Here is a 9,269-nt window from a genome sequence, read left to right as displayed (position 1 = left end):
CCCCCCCCACCACCACCACTACCACCACCACCGGTGAATGTTTGCAACTTTTGTAATAGTTGTGTACGAATCCCTCAGTTGTCCTCAGTGTGAAAAGATGGATCTCAGCATCACACTGCTGGAAAGGATGTCAAATATGCAGAAGATGCTGGAAAAGTAAAGAATATGCAGGACCTGGAGGATATAACAGTGGGCAGTTTAACTGCTCAGGACAAACATGGGACTCATGAACAACTATCACAAAACATAAACACATCATGTCGTATTAAACAAAAATGTGTATTAAGAATTAAGCGTGTGTAAACTTTTGAACCAGTTCATTTGTGTAAATTCAGTTATTATTGTGTCTTGTGGACTATATGTAAACATCTATGCTCACAGTATAAAAGGACTCTTACTCTACTGTGAAGTATAAGCTCTGTGTCATTTCTACCAGTTGATACAAAGCCTTTGAATCATTGACTGTTTTTGTCGTTTTCACGTTTGCTCTTGTTCATCCCTGACCCTTGCGTGAATCTTGACTCTGCTTGTTAATTGCGTCTCTGTTTCGTTAAACACCCACACTTGCGTCCGTACCTGCATTGTGACAGTCGACTGATGACACTATTCTAGATGGTGTCTCAGGCATGGGCTAAGCATATTCATTGAATAATTTGCTGCCACAATGATGCAACATAAAGACTCCTTTAAATCTATGCATTAAGTTAAACCATGTCTAGAAAAATGTGATCTTTTGATTGAAGAGGTAAGCATTATACTTAGCTCGTACGTAGACTGATGAATGAAGAGAATCATTCTGTACAGCCAGGGCAGCAGCAGCTGCTCGGTGGTTTAGATTCTGTGCTGGTGACTACAAGATCACACAAGCAGGTGTTCATGCGTTTGATCCTTAAACACCAGTTGTTTCACTCAATGTTTAGGTCTACCTGACTTTAAGCATCTATGGATAAAAGCATCTGCAATGTGAATCACATCATGTTTCTGTGATTAATATGTCTGGTTATATTACATACATCCCATTTCAAAGCACCATCATGCATATTTTAAGCATGTCCACAATGTGTAGTAGCTTCCTTGTTTGTGGGGGCCCGAGCATTTTTGTGGTGGACTGAAGCGCCTCCTGGTGGTTGTAGAGCCATGATAGAGCTTTTATATATATATATATATATATATATATATATATATATATATATATATATATATATATATATATATATATATATATATATATATATATATATATTGGACTGATGAAAGCCCTGTGAAAGTAGATAATGTTCGTGTGTGGCATGTTTATTGTTTCTGTAATTTTTCATTTTTATACACAGTCCAGGAAAATCCACAGTCTAGAAAGGCAAGTCCAACTGAGAATTTTCATTTATATTAAATGCAATGTGTGGCAAATTTAGTAGAAGATACTAATAAGCAAATCTACACAGATAATGTCAGTTTAGCAAATATAAAGCATTAAGTAAGCAATTATTACAGTTATGTGTTAATGTGTATCAGCTTGTCATTAGCTAATAAATCAAAAGTATAAACTCAACACTAAAATGAAAAGATTAAATTATATGGGGTTTCCTTCTTGAGTTTAGGTTCTCCCAACTGCAAATTTGTAAGAATGCATACAACAGTTAATATGTCAGGTATGTTTAGCAGTCATAGCTTTACTTATAACTACATCCATATGAAGTCCTACGAATTGTGTGTGATATTGGATTAAAATGATGGGCGAGCCTTAGCGTTAGCTTTGGCTTTGCGACTATGCCGCAGAGTCGTTAACCATTCGCCCCGCTGATAGGGCTCTAATGTCGGAGGTGGGGACTACAGACCTTGCTGTGAATCCCCTAAATAATCTTCAAAAATATGAAAAAAAGAACAAGCAATGCAAATAGAAACATCTCTTTCAGCTCTAATTGCAGCCAAAAGTGTTCGTGTGTGCAATGTCTGCTTTTTTGTGCGCCTATATATATTTTTTTAAACATTACCTTTCATGAAGTGTGTTATAGAGCTGTTTGTGAATATAAACACATCTGCAAAGTTTAAAAAATCAAACGGAGTTATTGACTCCTAAAAGAAGGAAGCGATTCTGAACAGCTGAAACCAGTCGTTAGTGATTCCAGACTTTACTTCCTGTACTAACCTACGTAGGTTTGTAACTAAAAGCCCCACCTCTGGTCTTCATCGACTGTTTTCTGACAGATGGAGCTGAAACTCGTTATGGTAGTGGGCGTTTCCTTTTTGAAACATGCTGACAGCGGTAGACCAATCACAACAGACTGCTCTGGTCAGCTGTCCCAAAGTATGCTCTCTGAAAGGAGGAGTTTAGAACAAATCATTTAGACTGGATCATTGAACGAGTCTTTGTGATCTGGGGCAGGGGGGTTGTAATGCTGCGTTTAAATTATGAGCACATTAAAGTTTTTTTTTTTTTTTTTTACCTCTATACATGTACATCTATTGTATGAGACCTTTAGAACAAAATTCGGCACGTTATGAAACCATAATAGGTGCGCTTTAATTAATCTTTTTGTCACAATAAAAAATACTTTGGCCTCTCAAACTTTCAAACACAGTATACTGTCTAACATAGATATATTGTGTAAATAAAATGGTAAACATTGTGTTGAAGTCAATTTTTGTTCCAGGTTGTAATAGTACAAAATCCAACATCATAATATTCTGATTTGACAGCAATGTGATCATATAGTAATTTATTGAAGACATGATTCAGTGTGACAGAATTGCTTGCAGACAGAGATTCACAAGGCACACATTTGATACATGTCTTGTGTAAACATAAAAAATAAGTATGTAATATAAGAAGAAATATATGACATGCATCACACTGAGATTATGCAAGATATTTTTGCCAGTTCAGTCCTGTAAACTTCATGTAAAAAATTCCCTTCTAGGTCCTCAGAACCTGTCTACACTGGCTACATTAAATATTACCAGTGATCTAAGGTTCATCAATAATACGACCTGGGGCAATGACCTTTAAGTATTCCTGAACACCCAGTTGATGCAAGTGTGAATATATCGCCTGAACAAGCCACAAAGCAGAACATGAAGCAGTTCCAATTTTGGGTGACGTTTTTCACATAGTAGACTAAACGCTAAAGAAGACAAAGCTTTAATGGGTCTCTATTCACATAATGCTTAAAGTGGAATCAGTGTAAGATAAGAGGATCACAATAAACACTACATCAGTACAGTTTCAGTAAACCATAGTCATTTCTGATCACAAAGAAGAGTGGGATTAGTACAACTCAACCTGACTGTGCAAAGCTGAGGAAAAAAACTGATGGGATAAATTATTCAAGGAAAACATCCTGGGTAGCAGCAGTTGAGTGCACTGTAAATATATATATATATATATATATATATATATATATATATATATATATATATATATATATATATATATATATATATAGTAAATGTGCAGTACTTATTTTACAGCAAAACACTATTTTGTTATTTTTACAGGATTGTATTGTATTGTTAACTGCACGTTTTTTGCTAGCAACTCAGTGGACAGCCATTAAAAAGCACATCTCTTTGCAGCACAATCCTTATTTACTACATAGACTTCATAACCCTTTGTAGATGTATAACGCTAGGTAGCCTCATGATGGTGCTAGTGATCGTTTCTTTACTCCAACGTCAATTGTTATGAGTTATTACTAAAGTCAGAATGTTACATAAATGTGTAATGTGCATGCTATTGTCTATTCAATATGAAACTTTCAAAGTTGTACTATAACATGTTTTATGTTTTCAATTATTTTAATTATGAGAGACTTGGGAAGTTATTAAACACATGAAGTGTGTGTGTGTGTGTGTGTGTGTGTGTGTGTGTGTGTGTGTGTGTGTGTGTGTGTGTGTGTGTGTCTGTGTATTGTGCAGGTGTACACCAGTCTGCAGTGTGTATTAAGTTCAGAGTGTTTCTTGGGCCACTTGAGTATTAGTTCTGATCTTGTGAGAACCGTTAGAATAGTTGATTTGTGATACACTTCACTCTGAGCAAAGGAAAGATGCAGCAGTGTGTGTGCATGCAGCCCTGCAGACGGACGATGTAAAAGCCCAGGTTGGACAGATGTCAATTGCTCTTTCTTTCAGAACAAACTGATTAGATTACTGCATGAATGTGCAGGTATACAGGCGTTCCTATTAAAGTGGAAGGTGGGTGTATTTCAAAACATGGAAAATGCAGGTAATACAGGTAAATTATTTTTTGTAGGAAAGGGGTCTGTATAACACATTCACAATCTTTTACATACGTCATATACAGATGTAACATCATTTGGCAACATGACTCACAATTATAACACTATATTAACCAATAATTTAACTGCACAATTGTGCAATAAATAAAACAATACCCAAAAGAACAGCACATGTGATTCAGGTAATGGACTTTGTGCCTAAATAGGATACATTCACAATTCAGGGTTGGAATAAAACAAATTATTAACAAAATTTGCCATCCCTGAAATAATTTTTTTTTAATCTTACCCATCAGACGTATATTACTGTTTTGTGTTTGCTCTTTATTATTCTTCCTGCATTTTACCTTTGTTTCTTACTCTTTATTATTCTCCCATAACACTGTCAGTTTGAGTAAACAAGACATGTACACTAGGATGAGGACTATGTTTGGTGGACTTGATTAGCCCTGTAAAAAATATATATTATTATCAGCTGTAGTATTATTATTGTTACTATTATGTCTTACATTTCTCCTGCAGAACCACTGGTTGTTTTTTTAAATAACTGATTACTGATCACATTGGCATTAATTCCCAATAGTTAAGCCTTACCTTCCTCATGAAAATGTATTGCCTAATAGACCTAATCCAGTACCACTGTGTTTAAAATGTACACGTCTATATGATTATTGTCCACACAAACATGTCTTCTCAGTGGAGCACAGGGTCAGTGTGTTGTTTTTATTTAGCCAGCCAAGGTAACCTACAAAAGTACAACATTGTAATGTAGCAACGGGTAACAACTATTCTCAATGAACTAATATATTTACAACTTAAGTGTTGTAAATAATTAACAAAATACTAGCACTTCGGTATTTGTTAATGAATTGCCATGTGTAATACTGTTCCAGATCATCATTAACTACTCAAGACCAACACAGTAACACCTGAGTCATTAACAATGAGTTTTGTTTATTATTTACAGTCATATCCATGTATGAGTATAAATCATTCAAAGCATTGGCAGGCAAATTAATTTATTTACATATTTACATTCGAATTACTTAAAACAATTCAATATAATAAGCTGAATAGATATTAATGTTCGCACACATAAAGGTAATAATTTGATCATTTATCTTATTCCTCTTCACTAATGTTTGTCACTACACTACAAATTGCTAGTTATGTAGATATAGCTGAATAAATAAATGCATAATTAAATGCAGTTAGTCAACGGACAGAATCAAGACTATCAGTGAGTATTTGACTTATGGACTTAGAGGGGACAATCACAATAAAGCGTAGTTTATTTATAAGTTTTATTTTATAGTCATGTCCCCAGCGTATTAGTGAGGAATATCCACTATTAAAGAGAGGGGATATAACACAGCTCTCTCTGTCTGTGTGTGTGTGTGTGTGTGTGTGTATGTGTGAATGTCTATATTTATCCTGGAAAACAGTGTGTTGTAGGAAACAAATCTCTTTCAACTTGCAGCTACTTCCTCTCCTGCACAAAAATTAAGCTTTGTCATGGCCTTGATTAAAGAAAAAAAACTGCAGGGTGCTCATCAGAAAACAAACACACACACACATGCACACACACACACACACACACACACACACACACACACACACACACACACACACATACAGAATCTATATCTATAAATGATCAAAGCATTACAGCAGATGTGTGTGTGTGTGTGTGTGTGTGTGTGCGTGTGTGGTTCCCTGCGATAGACTGGCATACCATCCATATAGAGTTTGCTGAAGATGAATGAATGACCATTTCAGCGAATTTGTTTCAGGATTGTTGGTCTTTATATCATGATAATCATTATTGAATTTACACGTGCATAAGGATTCAAATCTAGCACACGTCTTTGTATAGACATTTGAGAAATGTCAGAACAAAGCATGGAATTCCACTGGAATCTGTTCGAAATCCACTGCACTGAGAAAAAGAGCTGCTTTGCCAACATCCATCCATCCATCCATCCATCTATCCATTTTCTGTACCGCTTATCCTACACTGGAGAGCCTGGAGCCTGTCCCAGGGGAATCAGGCCACAAGGCGGGGTGCCAACCCATCGCAGGACACAATCACACACACATTCACACACTACGGACAACTTGGAAATGCCAATCAGCCTATAATGCATGTCTCTGGACTGGAGGAGGAAACCGGAGTACCCAGAGGAAACCCCCGAAGCACAGGGAGAACATGCAAATTCTGTGCACACAGGGCGGACACAGGAATCAAAACCCCAACCCTGGCGGTGCGAGGCAAACCACTAAGCCAACCTATCCCCCCCCCCCCTTTTTCTTTCCATTCACATACAATTATGTAAAACCCAGTTAACTCATTCTCACTCAATTCTAAGTCAATTTTGCATGAGAATGTTTTCCGATTTTGGTTCAGGTCCCAGTGAAGAGTTTCACAAATCTCATATTATAGTAGAACACTTCAATAAACTGTATTTAAATAGTTAAATAGGCCTAAAGGGATATATTCCGAAATACCAAAATTGCACACATCAGTATTCAAAGCTCAGAGGGAACTACAGACTTAAGCGTTATTCAGAAGTTAAGTGAGATTTACAAATGCAGGTCAAAGTTTGCCTAAAGCAGAGGTGTGTCTCAGTTGCATGTGATTCTGTCCTTCAACTTAAGCGTATTTTTCTTGCGCAATATCAACTTGAGAGAGGAGCAGCAATACATTTAATGCCACTGTTCGACAGTTTGACGTAACCACAATATGTCGCTCTGAAATGTTTTGCCCTGTAAATATGATTCAAATAAATATAGAATGCCATATGAGGCATTTTTCATTGTATTGTGTTTTTTAACAATAAATCCCAAATGGCGATACAGAGGCAAGGAAAAGCTCCCTGAGACAATATAAATCATTACAGGTGTAGAACAGTAAAGACAAACATTATCGAGTGTGTTGAAAGGATGTTCAGTATGAACATATTGTGAATCAGAGATAAGCACAGTGCAGTCTTCGTGATTACATCACCAGGTCTAAGATGGAGCAAGTCTACAACATCTAGTTGTCATCATTCATGACTCTGATTGAATTTGATTCTCAGAATATTTTGAACAAAATGTCAAGGAAGAAAAATTATTGTCACGTCAATGCTGGAATCAGAGTTGCTATCCCGGCCGTGGAACACAGAGCGGCCTACAAGCATGAATCCCGACTACCTAGAAAGCAAAATGTTTCAACAGGTTAGACATTTAAAAGAAAACTGACAGCAAAAACCATAGATTCCAAAGCGAGCAGACTGGAAAGTATCTGTTCACTGAAATCACAAGGGGGTGGAGCCAGTGTGTTTGCTTTGTAACTAATGTGTTTCAGAGATAAAGGATTATAACCTGAGGAGGCGCTTCAAACCAAAGCACCCAAACATTAATAGCAATTATCCAATGGGTTCAAATGTTTACCAGCACAAAATTCTAAGTCTAACAGCGTTCTATATGCATAGCCGGGTCACCTTTACTCGATTTCACTCTAAGAGAACGCAGAGCAGCATGGATCCTTGCTAAAAGATATGGACTGTTAATTAAATTTATAAATGCTTTAGTGGGTTGTATCACGTTTACATACACTTAATGGAAAGAATAATGGCACTTGGAAAATATTTGGCCTCCAATTTTGTATCTGATTGATTTTGATTTAATTACAATCTGTCAACAATTCTGATTTATGCTACGCATGTAGGACCATCCACAGCAGCAGGTGAGTCACAAATTCAGAAAGGTCCAAGAAGGATTATGTTGTGGATGTTGACAATGTCCTAAAATTCAATTTTAATCAAGTCTACTGACTTTTTAAACTGCTTGATTCCTTAGAGGCAAACTTTAGTGAAATTTGGAATGAAGCAGCGTCTCCCTTTGCCAACAGTGGTGGTACAATATAGTCAAGTAGTAATATAACATATTTTTTCTTTCATGCAATGCCAGTACACTCGTATTAAATTGGCAACCCCTGTATATCTGGCCTTGGCTATTCTGGGTAGCCATACTGAGCTGAGTGCTTCTAAGAAAAAGTTCAAGGATGGAAGGATGTTATTTCCTACACAAGCGTACACACATATCCACAAAAACAATGAAACAATGAGATACACAATCTGTTGGTCTTATTTTCTCACACCCACCAAATACCATATGCACCTGCACAGACATAACTAATATTTTTTTATTGATTTCGACAGACAGACAGACAAACAGACAGACAGACAGACAGACACACACACACACACACACACACACACACACACACACACACACACACACATTAGAAAACAACTTTGCGCGCATTGTCTCCACAAGGTCACTGCAAAACAGATACAGGATGCGAGGGGTCTCACAACCTGGCACACACCCAAATGCTGACATGTGCGCGCACACACACACACACACACACACACACACACACATGCTCTTTAGTAGATGTTACTGTGGATAACATTCAATGGTACACAAATTCTGACAACTACAATTAGTAGAAATATTTTTGATAAAAGTTTATTTTAGAAAACTAGTTATGTTTAGGACATATTTAATAAAATATATTGTTCTTACGTGACCTACATTAAGGTCCTCACTTAATAACCTGTACATTCAGGAAGCAAACCATGAAAAAAAGAAAAGCATAACGTAAAGAAGAACAAGAGGCATGAGAAAGAACATTCGAGAGACATTTTCATTGCTCGTGATTTGATAAGATGCTGGCCAAACGTCATGGAAAAAAAACAACAACAATACGAAACATAAATATAGAGAAGAAAAAAGAAACATTAGGTCAATCAATTGTCTCACATTCTATTTGTTATTTCTTGCCTGAAAGAAAGTGGGTGTGTCTTTTTACAGGAAGTGGGAGTAGTCTCAATGAGCAGCTACTCTTCCTCAGCAGTCTGTGTAAACAATGATTACATTTCCAAAAAAAAGGCTTTCTTCAAAAAAAAAGGTGACCTTTAAATGAATTAAAACGAACACATTTACAGCAAAGCACATATAGACATATACGGCTTATCTGCAAACACT

The sequence above is a fragment of the Ictalurus furcatus genome, chromosome 25, assembly GCF_023375685.1.
Source record: "Ictalurus furcatus strain D&B chromosome 25, Billie_1.0, whole genome shotgun sequence".
NCBI classification, from domain to species: Eukaryota; Metazoa; Chordata; class Actinopteri; order Siluriformes; family Ictaluridae; genus Ictalurus; species Ictalurus furcatus.
Note: the sequence above shows the minus strand (reverse complement) of the source record.